Source organism: Oryctolagus cuniculus, chromosome 12 (genome assembly GCF_051225735.1).
Source record: "Oryctolagus cuniculus isolate XC-2025 breed Fujian yellow rabbit chromosome 12, ASM5122573v1, whole genome shotgun sequence".
Taxonomy (NCBI): domain Eukaryota; kingdom Metazoa; phylum Chordata; class Mammalia; order Lagomorpha; family Leporidae; genus Oryctolagus; species Oryctolagus cuniculus.
Window position 1 is genome coordinate 41,475,453 of NC_142878.1, and position 15,290 is coordinate 41,490,742.

The 15,290-nt window shown below is 46.1% G+C and overlaps 1 protein-coding gene across 1 annotated transcript in view; it reads left to right on the plus strand.

The window, feature by feature from the left end:
• Positions 1 to 15,290, plus strand: part of EGLN3 (egl-9 family hypoxia inducible factor 3) — a 151,941-nt gene that overhangs the window by 9,252 nt on the left and 127,399 nt on the right. The window lies entirely within an intron of this gene.

The following is a 15,290-nucleotide window of genomic DNA, read 5'->3' on the forward strand; positions in this document are numbered from 1 at the left end:
GTGGAAACTATACTACAGTGTTCTCCATTGGGTTATGTGCCCTTGTCTGGTAAATCAGTAGACTCCATAGTGATTTATTTACTTATTTTAAGTACCTCTAGGGGGTCTTGGTCTTACTCTTTGACATGCACATCGCTGAAATGAAATACATAAAACAACAGCTTAGAGTTCTACATCCAGTTTAAAGGCACATTAGTCTTGCGGACTAACACTGTGGGTTAAACCACCACTAGTGCTGCCAGCATTCCATATTGGAGCACCAGTTCAAGTCCTGATCTAGCTCCCCCTAATGCACCTGGGAAGGCCGTGGATGATGGCCCAAGTACTGCCCCCCCCCCCCCCCCCCCCCCCGTGGGAGATCCCAGTTCCTGGCTTCCCCCTGACCCAGCCCTGGCTGTTGCAGCCATCTGGGGAGCGAACCAACAGATGGAAGATCTCTTTCTCCCTCTGTCCCTCCTCTCTTCTGTGACACTCTGCCTTTCCATCAGTAAATAAATAAATGCTTGAAAAAAAAGTCCAATTGCTTCTTTGCTAATATTGCATAGAACCATCTTAATAACCTTTGTTATTTAACGGATTAAAATATGAGATAACTTTTTGCCTATTAAGTGAAGTAGACTGAATTTGAAATACAAATGTGATTTTTTTACTTACTTAGAAATTGTTTTTCTATCAATTTATATGGTCCATTTAGAAGACTAAGAATATTGCAAAGTAAATTTTTGGTGATATTTTTAAAGTGAAGCAATGCCAGAAAGATTCTCAAGCAACACATTGTTTTGATCTATTACATTCGTGAAGTAGTTGTTGGTTTAAATGACTGGTTTTTGGAGATGTTTGAGGGTAGAGTGGGTAGTTGCTAGTTGCTGGAATTACCTAAGTCAAGGCTATTTGATCCCTTGGAACAGATTGAACTATTTGATGAGAGTGAACTAATGATCTTTAATTTCCCTTAAGATGTTGAGACTTAATGATTTTGTAACTTATCCAAAGATAGGCTAAGCAGGTTTTGGAGGGGCTATTTGTCTTACTACTACTACAAAAGACTGACAGGCTCCTACAGAAATCTGAGGACTCACAACTAAAGGATGATTTCCTGAAGCTATTGCCTTTTTTTACACTTTTAAAGAAAAGCCCAGGGTGGTTGCAAAATGTGAATGTGCTTTTGGCTGCAGCTGAATCCTGGTCCTTTAGAATTTATTTACCAAAAAGAAATGGGCATTGCCACTGTAAGTTTTACGTGAAGGACATAGATTTTGCAACCTTTCTCTAATTCAGCATTTGGCCCCTTCTATGTAATAAAATCCAGAAACTTCTATTTTTGCATATTTATTCTTTATTACATCTTTATTGTTGTCGATTATTACATACTTAAATACACATAAGAATGTGTCACAATACATAAAAGACATGAACTGTATTTTATGGGTAATTTAACAGTCTGTTTTTTCTAAGGTGGCTGCTTATGCGATTTTCAGTTTTGTGCTGACTTTGGAAACTGCCACCAACACACACATCAACTCCACTGTGATGGAGTTGATTACCGTTTCTTGACACTTTGCATAAATTATGTAGGTCTTATTGCAGAACAGTACCCCAAACCTGGGTGCGCCACCACATGTTCAGAGAGCCAATCACTGCCACCAGGCTGGTGGAAGAAAGTAGGTATTTATTGCAAAGAGCAGAGCAAGGAGACCTGTAGCTATTGCTTAATTCCTGTGTCCCTGAGGAGTTAGGGGTGAAGGTTCTTACAGATTAAAAATGGGATTAAAAGGTACATGTTCAGCACATGTTCAAGTTCTTGGTTGGTTAATGGTGTGCTTGACCTTTGACTGGTTGATGCGTGCTCTTTAGAGGATTTTTAGGATAGTCAGGTGAGCTTCAGTTGGTCTGTGGGGTTACATGTGGCCCAAGTCTGCCCTCGACCTGGACCTGGAATTTTCCCTCCTGGACCTGGAATTCCCCTCCACAAACCCCTCTAGATACTACTGCCCAACAGAGGTTTATCTATTGGGGAATTAAATGACTTTTTGAGTCTGACTTTTTGAGTTGGCCAGCTGTAACACTCCCTCAGTTCAGTGAATTTCTTTTGATAAAGGATAGACAAGGACACCTTGGACTAAGGGAGACAGACATTATAGGGGTTTGAGTGCAGTCTCATATGTAATAATGTATGAGAGCGATGTGTGTTCTCACAGCGGCTGTATTGCTGTTATTAAAATGTTCAAGGTGATAGAAAATGGAACTAAGAAGTTTATTTTGGTGCAAAAAAAATTTTTTTTAAAGTCATTCATTTATTTGAAAGAGTTAGAGAGAGGGAGGGACAGAGTAAGGGATTTTCCATCCACTAGTTCACTCTCCAGATGGCCACAACAGCTGGAGCTGGGCCAGGATGAAGCCAGGAGCTTCCTCTAGGTCTCTCATGTGGGTAGCAGGGGCCCAGGTACTTGGGCCATCTTCTGCCGCTTTTCCCAGGCCATTAGCCGGAGGCTGGTTTGGAAGTGGAACAGCTGGAACACAAATTGGTGCCCATACGGGATTCTGGCATTGCAGATGGCAGTTTTAGCCACTACACCACAACACCAACCCTGCAAAAATAATTTTTGGGATCTATGAGAGATCTTCAAAACATTTATGAAAATGTATATTATGAAAAAACTCTGTGTGGGCTTTCAAAATTATCTGTACCCAAATAAACTTATCTTTGAATTTTTTTGGTTTTGGAGGCCCCTTGTATTTAATCCTGTCCACTCCCTGGAGGGCAGGATAGGGACAGGATACAAATTTTGTGGGAGAGGGAGCAAGCAGGATCTGACTGTACCTTATTCCTAGGGTTTAGTGCTTGATATTCTACAAAGTCTGAATTGAGTTGAATGTACTAAATGCCAAGTAGAAAAAAACAGACACAACAATGTGCAGGACATTGTGGGTCTGTGAACGTTGAGAAAGCTGGCAGAGGTGTGAAATGACTTGTGGACCTTCTAAGAGCCAGACCCTAAGCTGGCATATCACAGGCTTTTCCTCATTTAATCCTGAAACTGCTCTTCGAGAGCGTCTTGTTTTGCTCTTCCAGAAGAGGGATCCAGGGTTCAGAAAGGTCAATTAACTTAGTCAACCAGTAAATGAGAGGACTGGGATGTGCTCTAAATTTATGCCGACTTGAAAAGTGCCCTTGTTTCTTTTGACCATGATGCCTGCCCTGCAGGGAGGGTGTGTTGGTTTAGGAAGGGACTTGGCTCCATTAACTTGGAAGCATTTTTTTTGTTTGTTTGTTTCTCCCTCCTCCAGCCCCTCCCCCCAATAGATTTGACTTTGGCGTGGTTTTTTTTTTTTTTTTTTTTTTTTTTTTTTTTTTTTAGGGTACTCAGAGTAATTGGGGAAAGTGAAGAGGCCAGGGAGAGGATGGAGCAAGAAGAGAGGATAAGAAAAAAAAAAAACTTTGAATTGTGGCTTAGGATTTTGACTGGAGATGAAACAAAAAAATGAGATTAGCCAATGAACTGTTTGTAAACCCATTAAATGAAGACATGGCGTGTAGCGGCACTGGAGTGAGGAAGAACTAGCAAGAGCACCTGTGCCAAGGAGCAGCAAGCCATTGGTTCAGCAGGGTCTGCTTGAGCGGGTGCCCGCCGGGCAGGGATCCGCCACGCCGTGGTTTACTACCGCTAGCTTATGAATGGAGCAAGCCAGCGAGGAGAAGGTGCAGGGACGTCTGCCAAGGGATGTTGTGGGATGTAGAGGATGCTTTCAGGCGGGGAGAGGGAGCCAGAGGGAGGGAGGAAGTGAGCTTTTCCTGTGGGTGGATTCCATCCAAATGGGAACCCAAATATGGCCTCCAAGAGTGGGAGGGTTCCAGGAAAGGGGCTGTATAACCAGGAGCCCTAAACCTAGGACCATTCCTAAGCTGAGTGGGTGTGGACTCCTTGGAAAACTCATTATTACAAAGAATTATCAATTTCTTTAAAAAAAAAAATGCCTGAGAAAGGTTTAGAAGGTGTGAGAAGACATTTCTGGGTCAATGGCTGAGGCTGGCAGCCAGACCTCGGCAGTGTCCTGTGCCTGGTGATGGACCAGCTGTCCTGCTGTGCCTGAGCTATCCCAGGTTGGCACCGACAGTCCAGTCCTTCGGAACCCTCAGGACGTGGCTCACCTGCTGTTCCCACACGGTGGCTTCCCCCCTTCACACCCTGTTGCCAATGGTCACATCCCATTTCCCCATAACATACATCATTTCCTGAAATCGGCTTGCTTGTTTATTATTTCTTTTCCAAAAACTAGAATAAAAGCTCAATGATGGCAGCGACTTTGGCTTTTTCACAGCTCTATTCCCCCAGGATAGAACAGGGCCAAGGGGCCGGCATTGTAGCAGGGTGGGGTAAGCCATCGCCTGCAATGGCTGCATCCCGTATTCAAGCACTAGTTCCAGTTTTGGCTGCTCTGCTTCTGATCCAGCTCCCTGCTAATGTGCCTGGGTAAGCAGCTGAAGATGGCCCAAGTGCTTGGGTCCCTGTTACCTATGTGGGAGACCTGGATGGAATCCCAGGCTGCTGGCTTTGGCATGGACCAGCCCCAACCATCTGGAGAGTGAACCAGCAAGTGAAAGATCTTTCTCGGTCTCTCCCTCTTTTTCTGTCACTCTGCCTTTCAAATAAATCAATGTGAAAAAATCAAGACAGACAAACACAGAAGGTCCTCATGCATCTGTTGAATGAATGGACACTTTTCTTTTTTAGTTTCAGGCTCTATGCTTAGCTCTGGACATACTGAAAGAATGAGAAAAACTAGAGACATGCTTGCACTCATGAAGCAGAGAGTTTAGTGGAAGAAAGAAAATGTCCTGACATTTTCAACTACCCGTGTAAGGTTACAGCTGGGGTGAGCGCACAGATCAAGAGGGGCCTGAAGAAGAGGCGCCGGTGTGTAAGAAGGTAAGATGCTGGGTGGAGCCTGGGACACGGGGCCAGTGGAGGCTGCCAAGGGCAGGCACGATTGCGTTGGGTCTGAAGGATGGAGAAAAAACACTTTCTAGGAAGAAGGAACTACACGTGTGGAAGCCCTGTAGCAGAATGGAGTAGGCTTGTTTAGAAAACCACAAGCAAGCGGTCTGGTTGGCGTGCAGGAAGCCCGATGACTCATGGGGCACCCCGGGGCCAGGTTGGAGAGCTGAGCACAGCCAAGCCACCCGGGCCTTGCACATCCTTGGGGAGGATTTGACTATTTCCTCTAAAAATGATAGGGAATCATCAAAGGGTGTGTGTGTGTGTGAGAGAGAGAGAGAGGGGATGATCTTTGATTTGAAGTGAGCATTCAGTAGATGACTCGGGTTTTTCCATCTGAGTGGCTAAAAGGTTCAAGTTAGCCATGGAGAGAGCAATGAAAATATCAATAATTATAAAAGGTAGCTCATATAATCTTAGCTCTCGTCTTCTACTGATGGAGTACCTATGGCATTCATGGTGGGAGAGTGGAGGATAAAATTTTTGACCAAGTAGTGTTTTGAGGAATCTTTCTGGAACTTGGTACTGAAGAAAGAATATAAACAGTGAAACCACTGTATTGAAAGCCCTCATGGAGGCTTTGTGGGAAGAGCAAAAAGAAACCACATGAATGTTCTTTTCCCTTAGGGAGCTTAGATGTTTAATGAGAAGACAGGCCCAGAAACACGTCCAACGAGTACTGGTGCCTCGAGATCCCCAGGCCACAAGAATGGACAGCCTCCCCAGAGCAAGGTCTGGGTTTCAATCATTTTGCTCCCCTGTCACTTAGCCAAGTGCCTTGCCCAAGATCCATGCCAACAGATGAATGAATGAATGTAGCTGCGCCTGACTCACTCAGGAGGGAAAACAATTAGTAGGCTGAGCAGAACATTTTCCAGAGTGCATCTGACAGAGTGGCAGCTACAGGAGGCCAGGGCTTTGTGCGCACTGTTTGGCGGTTCACTGCTGTGTCCCCAACACCTCGTACGTCATTGCTCAGTAATATCTATGGAGTTGACAAATTCATTAGCTTAAGTGAGAACCTCTGCAATGAGTAGAGGATTTCATGAAGAATTGCTTAAGTACACTAATGGTCCCACCGTGGCACAGAGGCACACCTCAGCGTCTGGAGCCTGTCCCAGACGAAGGCCACCTGCTGAGGTGGTGAAGGGAAAGCAAGCCTGGCTCTTCCACCAGCGAGATGCGTGCCTTTGGGGAAATTATTTAATCTCACCTGTGAAATGGGTATAATAGTAGCCCATACCGGCCGGTGCCGCGGCTTACTAGACTAATCCTCTGCCTTGCGGTGCCGGCACACCGGGTTCTAGTCCTGGTCAGGGCGCCAGATTCTGTCCCAGTTGCCCCTCTTCCAGGCCAGCTCTCTGCTATGGCCAGGGAGTGCAGTGGAGGATGGCCCAAGTGCTTGGGCCCTGCACCCCATGGGAAACCAGGAGAAGTACCTGGCTTCTGGCTTCAGATCAGCGCGGTGCGCTGGCTACAGCGTGCCGGCCGTGGTGGCCATTGGAGGGTGAACCAACGGCAAAAGGAAGACCTTTCTCTCTGTCTCTCTCTCTCACTGTCCACTTTGCCTGTCAAAAAAAAAAAAAAAAAAAAAAAAAAAACTTGCCCATAGCTCAGAATTCCGTGAGAACAATGGGCTAATGTGTGTGAATTCCGTAGGGTAGTGCCTAATGCGGCATCAGTACCTCCCCCCATAGTTTTCCGAGTGCTTGACATGTACCGACTCTTTGACCCTTCACAACCCTGTGACATAGGTACTACCATGACCACCACTTTCCTGAAGGCGATCTGTGGCAGTAACTCCTTGTGCTGGCTAGAGATCGGGAGATTTTGCAGGAAGGAATGACTTGATCTAACTGATGTTTTAGGAAGATCACTGTGTCTACTTTGTTGAAAACAGACTGAGGGTGAGGCAGCGGGCTGTCAAGGATGCACTCAGTGGTGCCCCTTAGGAAACTATAGCAGGAATCCAGGTCAGACTGAACACTGGCTTCTCTCACGGTGATATCAGTGGTCGAGTGGTTGGCATGAAAAAGAATATAATTCAGGATATCTTTGGAAACTAGGATTTGCTGATGGAGTAGCTGGCTGGGAAGGGTGAAAAAGGTGACTCATGAATGACCCCAGGATATTGGATCCAATCACCTGGAAGAATGGTCGTTACTATTAAGTGGAGTAGGAAACACTGTAGCAGAGAGGGTTTAGGGTGTACAGTTGGAGGTGCCTCTTTGTCACAGCGCTCTGTCACCCCAGCTGAGATGATGAGTAGGGGAAGTGCGAGTTTGCAGTACAGAATTCCAGCTGGAGCTAGGAACATGTGAGTCATTAGCCTGTGGATGATCGTATACGCCGTGTGTATGACTGGGTCTGATCTCCAAGTGCAAGTGGCAAGCAGAAGTCCAAGGATTGAGCTCAGTGTCTAGAGGCTATGGAGGGGAGAGGAAAGGAAGCAGCAGAGAGACTGGGCTGGACCTGCAGTGAGGCAGGAGGACAGCATGCAGTGTATCAGACCCTGGAAACCACCAGAGCAAAGACTTTGAATTTGATCTTGCAAATGCCCTTGTTGATTGCTCCCTTCCTGTGTGTGTGCCAGGGATGTCACAGGTAAAGGGACTGATGCTCACAGAGATTGGCCCCAAGATGCAGTTCGTCTCAGAAGTCAGAACGCGACCCATGCCTGCTGACTCTGTGTCCAGTGCTTTTGCACTGCACCATGATTGCTGGAGCTGGAAGAGGATACTTTGCCACGTTTGTTGTGTTACATTTCTTTGCCATGTCCATTTTGTGAAACTACTCTCCTTGACACCCAGATTGTCTGTTTTAGACTTGTTATTCAACTCGTTTGCCCGGGTGCAAAAACCGGCTTGATGTTCAAGGAAGAGTGTGGTAAAAGGAGACCAGAGGAAATAGGTCAGGTAGCTGCATTACCAACAGCTGATGGTTGTGATAGAATGAGTATAACCTGCTTGGGGCTTCAGCTGGAAGGGCCTGGCCTCATGACAGTTCATATGAATGATTCGGAGCCTATGTTTGGAGCTGTAGTAGGGAGAGAGGGGGAGGAGGAGGAGGAGAGAGGGAAAGAGAGAGAGAGAGAAATGATAGGGCATGAGCAAAATCACTTACTGGCTTGGTGAACTGACTCTTGGTGATGCTTGAAGACTTTACCAGGAGAATCCTGGGGTCAGCAGATGAGAGGTGACTATGTGGAGCCTACTGTGGAGAAAGCGGGGGGGGGGGGGGCAGAGTACACCCTCTGCTTGGTTCCCTGGTCCTTAGAGAGAGGAAGATGGCGTGGGGGAAGCCATCAGCAATGTAAATGCTCTTAATCTGCCTTGTCTTCTCTCCCTGCCTTCTTCTATCCACGGGAGGCATGAACTTGGAGCAAAACTGAGTTAGGCAGAACAGCGAGGAATTCCATGGGGTACCATTGAATTGTCTCTAGGAGCTGTGGTGCTAATAGGACAAATAGGAAAAGAGCTCCAACTAGAATATAGCAGCGAATGCATTAGTTGAAACTAACCTAGTGATTAACTGGGGGAAAAAATTTAAGTAAGGAGTTACCTGAATCTGTGGGTGGTAGGCTGTGAGATAAGGCGCCTCAGCACCACAGTGGAATGGAAGCAGGGAACTGTGGTTGTTAATAAACCTCATCTAGCTGAGCTGGAACCCCAAAATATGCCTAATCCAGCTGAGATACAACCCAAGTACTTAAAATAATTGTTTCCTTAGCGGGAACACTTTTTTTAATCTTGCAAAGATGTAGAAATATAATGTTTAAGAGAATCAAACTTATGAAGTTTTAGTTAATTTGTACACATTGAATATTTTGAGTATTTGCAATATTTTAGGGGAGTTGACCCATTAGAGTAATGATCAATCTCTGGATACCATTTTAAGTATGTAATTAAAATTTGACTTATTTTTCTGAACTAAGTGAAAAGATATTCTAAAATTAGTATTAGAACACTTGAATTTAAAATTTTCAGATTTTAGAATTTAATTTGTTAGAGCTCTAAGAAGTTTTAAGCCTAAGCCAGCTGACATGAGAAAAATACATTAAATAGGTAAACATTATTTAAAATATTTGTATAAATTTACAAACTGAATTTGTAAATGGGATCAATCATCAAGTAAATGCTCCCCTAAAAATAATTGTTGGGGTGGGCATTTGGGGCAGTGGTTAGGCTTCTGGTTGGAATCCCACATCCCATGTCAGTGCCTGGTGCAAGTCCTGGCTCCTTTGCTCCCAGCTTCCTGCAAATGTACACCCTGGTAGGAAGCATACGATGGCTCAATTACTTGGGTCACTGCAATCCACGTTGAAGAGCCCCATTTAAAGACTTATTTATTTGAAAGTCAGTGTGAGAGAAATAGACAGAGCTCTTCCATCTGCTGGTTCGCTTCCCAAATGACCACAAAAGACAGGGACTGAGCCAGGCCAAAGCCAGAAGCCAGGAGCTTCTTTGCAGTTTCCCATGTGGGTGCAAGGGCCCAAGCACTTGGTCCATCTTCTGCTGCTTTCCCAGGTGCATTAGCAGGGAGCTGGATTGGAAGCAGAGCAGCTAGACTTGAACAGGCGCCTTTTTGGGTTGCTGATGTCACAGGTGGCAGCTTAACCTGCTACACCACAGTACCAGCCCCACAAGTAAATCTTTAAAAAAAAAAAAAAAGTGATTAAAGAGTAATTATGTATCTAAGACCTAAGGAAGAACTAATTTTTTATAATTTGTAACTTATACATGTTGAAGATAAAGTTTTAAAAATCAAAGTAGAGCTGAATAATCTTTTCTAAGCAAAAAGGTGTCCTTGAGATTACCCAGAGTAATCCCGTGCCTCTATCAAGGGCCCTGCGGGCAGCTCCTGAGTGTCTTGTCCCTCTGTGTGCTGATGGCTCATGCTTACAGAAGCTTGCTTGTGGAAGACGGCTGCATATGGCTGCATAAGGCAGGCAGTCCCTGGGGGCAGAAGAAGGCTGTGGGTCTGCGAGGTGAGGAGGGAGTGGCAGCTCTACTCTGTTTTTGCTCAGGGGGTTGCATAGACCCTGTGCCCTTGAAATAGGGTGAAAGCACTGGGAGCTACAAAGAGGAAGCAGAAAGTGAGACTAGTGGACAGAATAGGGAAAGCTCTGGCCATGAGCAAAGGAAAGCCAGAGGGCAGAAGCTGCCTGCACACCTGCAGGAGGGGTGAGCACTTCAGCAGGAAGCCAGCGTGCTTGAGGCAGCCAAGGCTTGGCCACGTGGCATGGCTGTTGAGAGTTCTAGGTGACACTGGCGACTGGGTCGTGCAAGTCCTACCTCAGAATTCTTTGTGGAGCACTTCTAGGTTTCCAAACAGGGTGAGTGCCTGTGCCAGTGACCATGCAGTCAGAGCGGGAGAGGGGCACTCGGGTTTTACAGTTCAGCTAGAGAGCTACGGGCTGACTTGCAGAGCTTTAGATGGAAGCTGATGACTTCTGAAATATAGTCACCCCTCCCCCACAGACTTGCAAGTCTCTCCTGGGTTCCAGGCCTGAATGCTGGGCCTTTCAAAGTAGCCTGGTTCTGCGAGGATTATCCTTAGGACTCAGGAAGGTTGCTATCCTGTAGACATGTGATGAGGAACACACTTCGGAGGCTCTCTTGGAGTCCCTGTGCAAAGCCCTTATGTGATGGCATCCCGCAGGTATAGGCTGATGGGAGCAGGAGCCGTGGTGGTGGGTGATTGTAGTACAGGGCAGTGCCCAGTCTGCCAAGCCCAGGTTTCTGAGTAAAGCGAGTGTAGACAAAAATCTGCTGTAGCAAGTCTGCCCCTGAAAGTAAAGAAGCAAGCAGTGGGGCAATGAACTTGTCTTTGTATTTCAACCTCTCGCCGGCTTGCCCTGGGCAGAGTTCTAGAGGAATTTCCCTAAGGTGGGCTGCGGCAGCTTGACCTGAGTTTGAGCACCATAAATATCTCGAGGGAAGAAGGTGGCGATGCTGGTGAGGATGTGGGAAGTACAAAGACCCCCAGCGTGCGTGTGCTCCTCGTGTCCCTCACCGCATCTAGCGTGTGGAGTTATAGGGCTCCCGGACATCCGTGCAGGTGTGTGCAACTCTTACAGCAGCCTCGTCAAGGGAGGAGAACAGAGGGCAGTGTGTCCATTGGATGGTTGAGAATCTAAAGTCCCAGGGAGAAAAATGTGCTGTGTGTGTGTGTGTGTAAATAAAGCAAAAGTAGGAAGTGGCAGGGCCTCATTTCTGGGTATTTATTTTCTTCTGCTTTTCCTCTTCCTTTTAATGCAAAAGCTTTATGAAATTTTTTCTTTTATATGAAACAAATTGTGTTCCATGTTAAATGTCATACATTTAAAATAGAATAAGGTATACATAAAATTAAAAAGAAGGAAAATGTCATGATTTTGCTGCTCGGAGAGAATCATTATTAACACCATGGTATATGTCATTTTAGATTTTATTTTTTAAAAAATTATTTATATGAAAGGTGGGAGAGAAAGATCTTCCATCTGCTGGTTCACTCCCCAAAGGCCCGCAATAGCCAGCGATGGGCCAGCTGAATCCAGAAACCTGAAACTCCATCTGAGTCTCCAGGTGGGTGCAGGGGCCCAAGCGTCTGGGCCAGCATCTGCTGCTTTCTCAGGCGCATTAACAGGGAGCTGGACTGGCAGCACTAATGTGGGATGCCGGTGCTGCAAGCAACAGCTTAACCCACTGTGCCACACTAGCCCCTTATAATTTTTAAAAAATATATATAATGTAATTATAAATGTGGTCTCATATTACTCATAATTTTTGTAACATGCTTTTTTTTTGCTTTAGTACAAAGAGAAAAAATGACCCTTTATAACCTTAATAATTTTTAAAATATCTGTAAATAGTTGAAAACTCAAAACAGTGCTGTAAATCTGTGTTGGCAAGCGTCTCCCACACCTGCCTTACTGCATACACAATTCCTCACCGACAAGCTAACTACTTTGAGACCCTACAGCTTTCTAAACAAGGTGCTTCTGCTGCTATGTTTGTTACTGATGCTTTGGAGAGGATGCGTTGACTTTCTGCTGTGTAATATGAGGGGTTAGTTCCCTTACATTCATGTTCCCCATTTCTTTCACTCTTCTTTCCTCCCTTTCTGCAATACATCATTATTTCCTGATGTGGATGCAATAAATATTTCAGTGTTTACATTCTATGAGTATGAGCTGAGCTGTGTAGGGGGTGCAAAGATTATTCATCCTTTCTGATTTGACGCTTTAGTCCTGTCTTTGTGAGTTTTCTGTTGCTCTAAGAGAATACCTGACACTGCAATTTAAAAAGAGAAGAGGCTTGTTTTGACTCTTGATTTTGGAAGAGCAAGAACACTGGGCTGACATTTGCTTGGAATCTGATAAAGGCAGGCAGGAATGTGCAAAAAACAGGAAGGGGACAAGAGAATTGATACACTCATAAAAAGCCACTCTCAGGAGAACTAACCCAGTCTCCCAAGAAAGATGTTAATTCCCCTTTCAGACCTAAGCATCTCTTCAAAGCCCCACGACCTGTCAACACTGTAACACTGGAGACAGAGCTTTGCCGGGGACAAACCATATTCAAACCTCAGCACCTCTGGAGTTAATAACTGGTGTATTTCTGTTTTAATTGGCTGCCTGACAGCCTAGTGAATCATATCCTGAGCCCCGTGAAAACATTGCTTCCTCTTGGAGACATCCCTTTTAGGGGGCCTTGTCCTCCTGTCCCTATTGAGAATGGTGGTTTGCTGGGATGGCTCCCTGTTTTCCTTACCGTCGCCTTGGGGATTTGCTTTTACTTCTCTCCAGGGTGCATCCCTGTGTTGTGGCTCCTATGGCTTCCCGTACCTTGGTTTACTTTCTCTACTGCCTTGTGCACATGAAGAAAGAAAGAAACAAGAAGCCAGCAAAAGCAATTCATTTCAAGTGGGATCTAAAATTCCATTTTGCTTTGTTTACCCAGAATCATGGTCAAGTTCGTTCTCTTCCCTAGACTCAGTAAGCATTTTACTTTTTTTTTTTTTTTTTTTTTTTAAACAACCTTGTCTAAAACCTAGGCTGTAGCTACTCTGGCAAACCACAGTGTCATTTGCTCCATTTAAGGAAAAGGAGATTGGAACCGAGAGTCTTCAGGGCTCTTCACCCAAAGTGAGCCCTGAAGACTGGCAGGTGATGTGCAAATTGTCACGCATGCCTGCCCTGCTTGACTCTTTCTCAGACCTCTGCCCCTGCATGTGGCCTGTGAGCTGTCACACGTGACTCGGAACTTCGTTGGCCACATCTCTCTTGCAGCGCAAAGTACGAGTGTCAGGCAGGTGCTGGGGAGTTGCAGTGGCTTCCCAGAAAGACAGTGACTCATCACAGGAAACCCTTTTGTTTTCTCTCTAACCTCCGCTCAGCTTCCTGCTCCACCCCTCTGTGCGTGAGCTTTCTCATTCCTCACCGAGAGACAGCCACTTGACTGTACCTTTGTCAACAGTCATAACCGGAGGTACTTTGGGAGTAAGATGGGAACACCCCTTTCAACAGCAATGCCCATGGGTGTAGAAGGTCTTTTCTTAATGCCTTGACATCTCCCGCTGAGGTGTGGGTCAATGTCCAGCCCATGACCCCTGGAGAATCCCTCTCCCAGTGTCCCTGTGCAGAGTGGATTGGCATGCTATAAAAGAGATAGGCTTATTCTTTTGGCCCTTACTGTCACCAGAGACTGTTTTGTGCAACTTTTCTAGGAAATACACATCACTCTGCAATTAGTAACAGGGTAGGTCCTCAATGGTTTCCGTTGATGTGCATAACCCAAAGAGGAAATCTGTAGGAGCGGACTCACAGGGCTTCGGGATTAGCAAGGTCTTCCATGGCTCTCTATTGAAATGAATGAAGCAATCCCCATGCCTTTCATTTAGAAGGGACCTTAAGATTGTCTAGTGTTGCATTTTCACTTGACAGACAAGTGACTGAGACCCTAAGGCCAAGGAAATGCCCTGGGCTTGGTCACCCAACCAGGTCTTGGCCCTTCCAAAACTGCCCTTATACCCAGCCCTGCCTTTGCAATGCTCTCCAGGTGGACTCAGTTTCCCTTCCAGCTGCACCTTCTCTTCGCTCTCTGTACCTCCAGGTGCAGCCCTTCGGCTGGCAAGCACGGCCCTCTTCAAGTGCTCACCCTTCATTTCCACTGGTTCCCCACAAGACCCTCCCTTGTTGGCGAGCTTCTCTCCAGGCTACAGGCAAATTCAGACTGTGGACTTGGATTTTCTTCGACTGAGAATCCACGACCTCCTGTGATGGGTGTGTTTCAAGATAATTCTTCAGAAACTTGATGAAATATGCTCAATAAAGAAAATGACACAAACAAGTGATTTTTAACTTTGCTGCCTTTTTGGGGGGACATTTTCCCACCAGACCTCCCCACCCCCTCCATTTCCTCCTTAGGAATGGGTTGTTTTTGTATGACAATCATCATCTTACTCATTCAGCTGGAATCCTTGTTTTCCACTTGGACTCGTTTAGTGTGATTTTGTGACAGAAGAATTGGGAATAAACACTGGTCTGCTTTTCTCAAGGTAACTTCCTGGGCTAGAGACCTGCTGCTGATTTAGAAAAACAAATGCCTTCGCTTTTTGGTGGGGCAGACCACACTGTGCTGTTCAGCTCCAGCCCTCCCCACTGCCCTGTATGTAGGAATTGTTTGCATTGCCCCTTAGTATCAGTGGGATGCTGTACTTCCATCTGGGAGTCTGTGAACCACCACCCTTCCTCTGCCACCACATCCGCATTTGTCCTGTCTCTGTTCACCATCATGGTAACACGTAAGTCCCAACCACCACCCTGCCCTGCCTGCCATCTCTGTGCCTAAAGTTCATGGTAAAACTACCCTAACGTGGCACCTACATACCCCAGCATTCTGTGAAAGGTAGGCATGTCTCTGGACCCTCAGCAGGACGCCCAGCAGCATGGAGTAGACACTCAATGTAGTGAGGGACTGTGAATGAATGAATAACTCTAACTGTGACTGCAGAGTAGTCTGTGGCTGGAGCGGGGGGGGGGGGAGAGGGGTGGGGAGAGAGGGGGGGGGTGGGGGAGAGAGAGGGAGATCTTCCATGTGCTGGTTCACTTCCCAAATACATGTAACAGCCAGGACTGGGCCAGGACCTGGAGACCTCAATCGTGGTCTCCCACGTAGGTTGCAGGGTCTCAAGTACTTGAGCCGTCACTTGTGGCCTCCCGAGGCACACATTAGCAGAAAGCTGGAACAGAGAGCAGAGATGGGACTCAAACCCAGATGCTCCAATATGGTTTATGGACATCCCAAGCAG